Source organism: Palaemon carinicauda, chromosome 5 (assembly GCF_036898095.1).
Source record: "Palaemon carinicauda isolate YSFRI2023 chromosome 5, ASM3689809v2, whole genome shotgun sequence".
Taxonomy (NCBI): domain Eukaryota; kingdom Metazoa; phylum Arthropoda; class Malacostraca; order Decapoda; family Palaemonidae; genus Palaemon; species Palaemon carinicauda.
In genome coordinates this window covers 2,843,671-2,853,623 of record NC_090729.1, presented here as the reverse complement: position 1 = coordinate 2,853,623, position 9,953 = coordinate 2,843,671, and the positions used below count along the sequence as shown (strand labels likewise).

Genomic DNA, 9,953 nt, shown 5'->3' with positions numbered 1-9,953 from the left:
TCCTATCATAAAGTATCCCTAATGACTTTCTCCAGTTCATCCATGCTCACTGAATTCTGCGACTGACTTCTGCATCGAGATTTCCATTTTCACTCATAACCAAACCAAGATATTTGAAGGAGCTAACCCTCTTTATGTCTTCTTGGCCTAATTTCAATGTTCTCTGCCATTCCCCTCCCTGTCTTTGTTCTGTTAATTCCAAGCCACTACTCCTAAGTTCTTCTCTCCATCTTTCTAGCTTGAGATGGACACCTTGTCTTGCTAGATTAGTCAGCACAATGTCATCAGCAAACATTGCACTCCAAGGCACCTCTTCTCTAAGGCACCTTTCACACTAGGCAACTACCATTATTTTATTTGAACCTTTCACACTATGTTACTGTAGTTGTTCAGTTGCGCAACAGGTTATGGCTGTTGCCCACTCCGATAACAAGTAACTGTCATCCATGACTGTTGGGGTTTGTTTCAAATGGAAGTTTTAATTCTAAGCCACCGTTTGGTGCAACTTTCATCCTGATATGTTAGTTTTTTCAGTATCCAGCCAGCTTAGCACAGGTAAGGACCTGTGAGATGGAGGGGTTGAAGGTGGTGGAGAAAATTAACATTAAAGATTTAATTCACCGAATGGAAAAACACCCAGCGGTTTAGGATTCATCCACTGACCAATATAGCCACAAGAATGAGAAGAGGAATGTGTGGAGTGAGATTATTATGCACTTCATTTCCGACTTTGAAGGGAAATCTCCAGTTGAGAAGAAAGAAATAGGCGAATAATAAAAAAAAAACAGTTCATATGTATTTTTGTTCAGAAATACACCACAACGCCCTCATATCACTACGTCATACGTGTTATCCACACCACCACCACCATCACACTCATGTCACCGTCACCACCTCACATGTTTCCCCACCAACCACGTTGCCTCATTTCTGTCTAAATATGATCTCGTTACCAGGGAACTGCTCCTTTGTCACCTACAAATTAGTTGGCAAATTTATCTCTCAGATTGCTTGGAAGACTTGAGGTTGACCCTGTTGCCGACTCCAGTTCAAGGAGCCCTTAATTTGTCATGGTATCCTCAGTTTGAACCCCATCTCTTGCTCGTACAAAGTTATGCAAAACACAGCACACACTGACGATATCTTCTGCCAGGTATAGGTCTACATTGATTGGGCGATGGAAGATGTGCCACTTGTTTGCTAATATTCCAAATGAACATTCAATATATCTGTGAGCCCGCGAAAGTCTGTAATTAAATATGCGACTCTTTTTACTTATAAACTTCCCAGCATCTGGCTGCATTATTTGTTGAGTGAGGCATAGGTGTCTCTAACCCAGAGTAGGATTTGAATTCTTGAGGAATGTTGAGGGTTTTGTTTGCAAGTCTTTTGAAAAATACACTATCTATGAGCATGGTTGCATCTGAGTACTTTCTATATGTACCCACATCAGTAAAGCGGAAATTATATGATGCATCACAAATCAAGAAGCAAAATTGAACAATTATTTTTTAAAATTACAGTACAATGTACCGCTATCCTCTGGCTTGATTACCCTGATATGTTTTTCATCCAAGGCACCAAGGCAATGAGGGAAATTAGTTTTTTCCCAAAACTGAATTGCTGCTCCCACTCAGAATATTGTTGTCAGTTCAGGAAAAGAAGTTAACTTCATTCGTTTCCAGATGGCCTTGTAGACTTACAGCATGATGGTAGAGATTGTAGATATGCCTAGTCTGTACTGGTAGTGTAGATTAGTCATAGTTGCTGCGATGCCAAAGTACCTGTAACAACAACAACAAAAAAGCATGTAATAAATCATATACCAAGCTTTCACATATTCGTACTCTCGGATAGGCTATTTCTGTTTACATAGGAGTGTCATAAAATTTACTAAACTAGATTTATATTTATCATATTTAATACCAAGAACTATTTTCCATGTTTCAGCTACTCATATCCAGAAAAAGTGGAAGGGACTTCGTGCCTGTTACATCAGAGACCTTATGAAGAAAAAGAATGAGGAGAGTGGGTCAGGTGAAAGTGGATGTTTACTTTGAAATCCTCCGTTTCCTTGAAACGGTGTACAAACAAACTGCTAGTAGTATGGATGGAACAAGGATGAGGATCCTGAAAATGATGGCATACAAGAGGAAGATAAGGAGACTTCAAGGAAGCCGGAGAGACCTAAATGTCCTAAACAAACTAGGATAAAGAAAAACAATGATGAACTCATTCAATCCTTGAAGAGCAAAATTCTTTCCGAAAATCAACAGCCATCTAATGAAACAAACGAGGATTAGTTGTCCTTACTATCCCTTGTATCAGAACTTCAAAAGGTACCTTCAGAAAAAAAGCTTATAGTAAAATTATATATCATGACTTCTATCGTGCAAGCTCAACAAGTTTACCAACAACTGCCACAGTATCAATATCCAACACTCATTGTTTATCATCCAACAAATCCACCTTACCATGCCCAGTAGCCACCATTTCATGGAGTTAAGTATTCTCGAAACAATCCCATACTGAGAGGAAGTGCCCCTGTGCAGTCTATTCCTACACCACCATCGTCGCCTTCGTTACCTACCTTTTTGTAAGTCAGCAGCGTATATGTTGACTTTATGAATTTGGAGCAGTGAGCCTCAGATAGATTTCCATAGTAATTGCATAAATACTGTAGGTTGAAGAAAATAAAATTATAAAAAGGAAGCCCAGTATTTCTGGTGAAGTATCTTAGCAAACTAGATTAGTTACTTAAATATGTATATCATACCTTGAAATCAAAGCAAGTTTCTTATTTGGCATTATGTTTCATCTCATCTTTGTGTCACTCTTTGTGATGTTCTTGATGATGCTGAGAAGTTCCTCAGATGAAGGCTTGTTCATAGGAAACTAATTAAAGAATGTCTTATCATCAGCACATAAATCACTGTAAAGTGTATAATGTAAACCTCTGTGTATTCTTGATGATAAGATCTCATGGATATGGATTATTGTTTTTTGAGAGCGTCTCTTTTACTTGACCAGCAAAGCCAGCAGAAGCACCTCCTCCATTGATGTCATTCTTTCGACTATGATAAACAAAAAAGTTTCTAGAATTCGGTGACAGTCACTTGTTGTTTGCAGTTGCCTGAGATGTCCGCACTAGGCAACTAGTGACCGCCACTAGTGACGATCATTAGTTGCCTAGTGTGAAAAGGGCCTAACTTCGATGTTATAATATCCATAACAATATCAGAAACGTAGTGATGAATGGCTTAAATATCTATGTAGTTGCAACAGTGCTTCTTACTTGTATGGTTGTCTATGCATACATATCTTTCATTATTCTGACATAGTTTTCAGAAACTCTAGCTATTTTGTTTATATTCTATGAACTGTTTGGCGACCAATGGTCGTCCATGACGTTGCCAAAAAGTTTTTTCAAATATTTACTCATGATAAGATATTGCACTATATTGTAATGCAGGCTTATGCATGTGTGAGTGCTTTAGTTGAACCACAGCACGTGATGCCAAATAACGATGGGATGAGAACTTATCTTCTAGTGATCAGCTTTTGCGCTGAGATTTTTTTATTATACTGTAATTTTCTGACAAAATTAAAATACGATTTTTTCAGGTCAAATTAGAAAAAATAAAACCCCTGTAGATTAGGAAGTTATTTATAAAGAAAATGCAGCTAAATCCTCATTCGTAATATCTGAGATGGCATTATCTGATAAAACAGACCAGTTTCGTCTACATAAAACACTTGCTCTGGAAAATTTTGGCCTCCAACTGTAAGATTTTGTAGCCGGACAGGGTGTATCTTGACAGACTCCTCATCAGAACTAGCAGATTCACAAAATGATATCACCCCATGATATCGAGAACGCTTTTATAAACCAATCAAACTAATTATTACTTCCAATGCGTATTTGCATTCCCTCTGGAAATTTATGCTTAATTTCTTCCGATAAGACATTAGGCTTTGAGGAATCTTCTTCTGCCTGTTATCTTCCACCCATAATATTAATAATTTCACCTTCACATTTCTTGGGTAATATCGTAGGTTCCCTTGTTGGGCATTTCATAAAATGTTTTATATGTCCAGCATCCTTCACGAAGGTTTTCACTGTCAATATCGCAAAGCTGAGGTTATTTGACTTGATTATTTCATATTCAAATTTGGGAATTATATTTATCTTCTTTTTCTGAAGACCAGTTGCAGTATGCTTATGCATTGGTTATTTCTTTCCTTCACGGGAACTCTTACCAGAAGCCATTATACAAAATTTGGAACTAATGAAACAGTGAAAATATGATCGTGCAAATGTGTTTTCATATTAGCATGTTAGAACTGGGACAATGCTGCATATGCATACGATTTATGTATACTGTGTATTATACATGTATATTTATAAATATATACATATTTGCATATATATATATATATATATATATATATATATATATATATATATATATATATATATATATATTGTGAATTTGTAAATCTCACATTATGATGTCCGAGCAATTTGGAGAACAGCTAATGCTGTCACTTAGCTTTTGAGATGTGAGCTGCATGTCACTGTGGCATTAATTTACCATCTTTGTTTTTTATATGCATTTGGGATTTCGGGGCTGCCTTTTTTTTTATTTTTATTTTTTTTTTTTATTTTTTTCTTTTTGCTGTGTATGATGTCTGGAAAGCATAAGGGAGTCTTCAGACAGTAGTGCATCCAAGAAGAGGGAAACCATTACGATGGAACTGAAAGTAGACATAGTGAATTAAAACATAAAATGGGAGTAAAAGTAAGGAATAGTTTTATGTATTGCTTTTTGTCTACTATTACTGTATTAGAGTATGTATAGGGTAGAGTAATTTATGAATAGAAGGTATTGTTTTCTCTCCTTTTTAAAATATATTATACATAGAGTATGTATGCATATTTATGTTCGTATATACTATTAGTATACTTAGAGTGTTTCTTTTCTTCTTTTTTGTCTATATCTTTTCCTACTTCTATGTGGGGTCGATGTTTCTGGTCAGCTTTCTCCATCTACCTCTGTCCCACACCTCATCACCGGTGAATCCCTTTGATTGAAGGTTATCCTTGATACAGTCCACCCACCTCCGTTTTGGTCTCCCTCTCCTTCTCGTTCCCTGTACCTCCATTTCCATTACTCTCCTTCCAATATACTGTTCATCTCTTCTCATCTCCGGTTATGAACAAGATCCGTTCCTACAATGCGTCGGAATTCATCTTCATCGTAAGTGGATTTATATACATAACATACTCTTAAGTATTAGTGTTCTTACGATGAAGATGAATTCCGACGCATTGTAGGAACGGATCTTGTTCGTAACCAGAGGACCTTCTGTATTATATATATATACATATATATATATATATATATATATATATATATATATATATATATATATATATATATATTTATATATTTATATATATATATATATATATATATATAGTATATATATATATATATTATATATATAAATACAGTGTATATAAATATATATATATATATATATATATATATATATATATATATATATATATATATATATATATATATATACATAAATTTAACTATGAATATATGTCTATAGATGTGCATTTATATATTTATCTTCTTTCTTACCGTTAGCCTTACATTAAGGTATCGGTTGCCTGATGGACCCTCTCCAATAGCTTTTATCAAAGGCATCCTCTTCCACCAAAACACTTCTCTCCATATCATCCGCCACCTTATCTCGCCATCAAATTATCTGTTTGCCTCTTGGTCTACTCCCCCTAACAGGTTTCTCCCAACCCGACCTCACCTCATCCCCAATATCCATCCTATACATATGCCCCCACCACTTTCATCACCTCTGTAGTCTTTACTATTCCTATGGTTCTTCTTATTTCATAATTTTCCCATCTTTTAAGTATTGTTATTCCCATAATCCACCTCAATATTCTCATATCTGTTCTGTCATGCTTTACTTCCCCTTTTCTGATCTATACATTAACACTGGTATTGTTATTGTGCTATAGAGCTTGATTAGCATTTATCATATACCACTCCTGCTACTTCTTTCCACCTCCTCCATGATGTTTTTATCCTATTCTCAACTTCAGCATTACATCCTTCCTCCTGACTTACAGTAGATCCCAGGCATCTAAATTGTTCCACTTGTTTTATAACATATCCTCTAATTTTATGTATGGCTATCCTACCCCTACCTTCTTTACTGCTAATCATAAAGTCAGTCTTACTCATATTTACCAGCAACCCATCTCTCCCAAAAGACTCTTGCCATTCTGCAACCCTTCTTGGTAAGTCTTTCTCATTTTCACCAATAATCACTAAATCTTCTGCATATAGAACTCTCATAATTCTTCATTTCTGATCTCTTCACTTAGCACATCCATGACCATCAAAAATAAAAACTTTCATCCTTGTTCTTTTGTACGTTATCTCAACCATTCTAACCAACTTCTCCAGCCTCTTCCTCAAACATTAAAACAAGTTCTCTCGGGATTCTGTCATAAGCCTTCTTTAGATTAACAAAAGCACAGAAAAGCATCTGGCTTCTCTCTATCCTCTTTTGATGTGTCTACCTTGCTATAGAGATGGCATCCACAGTACCTCTCCCCTCGTGAATCCATAGTGTTGTTTCCCAATCTCTCCCAATCTTTAATCTATTACCTTCTCAGAAACTTTCAAACCATGTTATTTTAGTTTAATTCCCCTGTAATTACCACATTCTGTGGCATCGCCTTTCTACTTAGATATAGATACCATGGGACTCTCTGTCCTGACTTTAAGCATTATTTCTTCTTCCCATGTCTTCTTAACAGATCCAGCATACATTTTTCCCCCTCTATAACTAGTGTTTTGACTGTTTCAATTTGAAACTGATTGACCCAGTGTTTTACCATTTTTCATTTTACTCGATGCTCATTTTCTTTCTGTATTCTGTATCTTCATTACTGGCCCCTCTGCCCTCTGAGCTTCACCCAGCTCCACTCTCACATTTCCGTCTCCTCTTAATGCCTTTATCACTAAGAAAAATACAAAAGAATTGGCCATACCATCCACAACATTCTGGACATGAGAAAGCTTTCCGCAAAATAGGTACCGGAAAGCCTGAACACTTATCGGAAGCTCATGAGAACGTTGACTTCAAAGGCGATTTTGGAGTAGTTTACAACAGGAGTGGCCAATTTCATGGATCGTTTAGTCACCATGGTTGAAACTTAGCTTTATCACTTTGATCCCCTAACCAAGCAGCAATCAGTGGAGGGGTGACAGCGGTTCACTGTATCCCAAGAAGTTTCAGATCCAGAAGTCAGTTGGTTAGGTACTGGCTTCAATGTTCTGGGACAAAGATGGAGTATTCTTCATAAAATAGCTGCCAAAGGGTCGCATCATCAATGCAGAATACTACATGTCTATATTTGGCAAATTGCGTGAAACTTGAAAGCAGAAACACCGTGGAAAGCTGATTCGTGGAGTCCTCTTTTTGCAGGACAATGCACCAGCACACACACCACATGGTACTCAATGGAAAATACACAAATTTGACTTCTAATTGGTACACCACCCACCTTACTCCCCAAGACCTGCCGCCCCCCCCCCCCCCCACCCCCACCTATCACCTCTTTCCCCATCTGAAGAAACATCTCAAGGGAACGAATTTTCACTCTAGATTCAGGAGTGGTCACTGCTACAGGAGGTCCAACCATCCAAATTCTTTTTTCTGGGCTTAGAAAAAGTGAAGGGCCGTTGTAAAGAGTGTTTGAATCTATGAGGGGAATATGTTGAATTAAATCATAATTAACTCATCATCCTTTATTTTCTTTAACCCCAAGTCAGGAACTTTTCAGCACCCCCTCGTATATTTCCATCTCTATCTTTAATGACTCCAACTTGCACCAAATTCTGTCTGCCTATTCCTCAAGTTTGGCATCTTATAGATATTCTTTTCTCCTTCCCTTGTTGTTAGCCTTCCATTCTATTGGTTTTACTGTTCTTTCAATAGCTGCACTTAGTTTCCTCATTGAATTTTAGTACCGTTCTTCTGTACCCTTTGCATGCCTTACTTGCCAGTCCTTAAATGCTTTTGATTTTTTTTTTCAACTGACTCTTGCACCTCTATCCCATCACCACTTTTCTCAATTTGACACACCGTGTCTGCAGGTTCTTCCTAGTATTTCCTTTCATCTCTACCCAGATATTTTCCACTATGTTATCCTGTCCAATCTCTAAGTTCAACATTGCCACTAGTCTTTCTCACAATTCTCGTAGATTGCTCACCCTTTTCTCCTTCAAGGTCCCAAACCTTTATTCTATATCCCCTTTCTCTTCTTGTGTTTTCTACCTCTCATTTTAGAATCCATCACTACCAGTCTTGTTTAACACATGCTTTCCCCAAAGTCACCTTACAGTTCATGACATTTTCTTTTGTCAACTTCTAACAGGATGTAATTAATTTGCCTTTCCACTACCTCACTTTCATGATATCAACTTTTGGAACCAGGTGTTCATATTTGCCAATTCAAAACTCTGAGCAATTTCATTTCTATTTTTAAACCCATGGCTTCCATGTGCTTCCTCATATACTGTATATCTTTTTTTACCAACTAAACCATACGTGTCTGCTCCTAGGATTAGCTTCTCTTTCATTGTTATAATAGCTGCCTCAAACTCTAGTCTAAATAATCCTTTCTTGTGTTATGGGTAACCCATCTTAAGAACATATTATAAAATTTTATTTACCATATGATATCCTATTATCATTAGAATCTTGAAACTTATCATTTACTATCTTTATTTCTACCACTTTTTCCTTCCAGTTATTATCTATTAGTGAACTCAGCTGTTTCTTCTTCATGTGACCTGCTGTAATATAGCTTATACCGATTTCCTATGTCTTTATTTCCACTTACTTTTCATCTAGTTTCCTGTACACACAGGATATCTGTGTTTCTCCTCTCCATCACTTTCACTGTCTGTCACAGTCTTCCCGCTAGAATACCAACATACCAAGTAGCTGCAGTGATCTACCATTCTTTGGTCGGTTTCATGAACCTTGCGCTACCCCTTGTTGCTTTATCGCGTAGGAAAGGAGACCCTGATCCGTATCGCTTACACGAGAAGCACTAGTCATTCGTTCGTCCATTGTAGAACGACTAGCATCAGCCTTGGTTAATTTGGCTCAGGCTTTTTATGATTGCATGCCCTGGCAGTCATGAACCTCAGTTACTTAGTGTCAGTGGTCCTAACCTCACAGTTATTGGTAGCGGATCTAGCATTTTGCTGAAAAGCAAAGCTACAACGCAGCAGCTGTCCTTTTATTTGCTTTCTATAACATCATAAAGGACGTTTGGTGGTAGCATTCTTACAACCCTACCACAGGGTTAACACCCATACCACTGGGTTAACACCCATACCACAGGGTTATATTTATATATTTATTGGGATCTATAGATAATATGCAATATGATGTTAATATGGAGTATCTTCAATTCAGAAATTAGTGTATAAAAGCGAATAAGATACAGGACTTCATTATTAATATTTTCCTACATGATGCCAGTTCTAGTAAAGGAATAGATCTGATGTTATAGATCTGCCACTTCCTAGTAAACCTTCTAACCTTGTAATATCATTAACTTTATGTAAATTATAATAGCATGTTTCCGATAACGCTTTTGAGAATGAGTGCAGTAACGGGGTCAATTGGCGAGTAGGATGATGACAGACAGTCTCCTTTTTTGTGGTAATAAGTAAGTCTGTTGGGTGTTCAATTTCCACCTAAAAAGTAGTGACAGTTAAGTTAATATCGTATTATTCTGATGTATTATATGCAAGAGAGAGAGAGAGAGAGAGAGAGAGAGAGAGAGAGAGAGAGAGAGAGAGAGAGAGAGAGAGAGAGAGACGATTAAT

General features: G+C 36.9%; 1 pseudogene; it reads left to right on the top strand.

Annotated features, from left to right (window-relative positions):
- Positions 1-570: 570 nt before the first annotated feature.
- Positions 571-2,652, top strand: LOC137640422 (uncharacterized; annotated as a pseudogene).
- Positions 2,653-9,953: the final 7,301 nt, after the last annotated feature.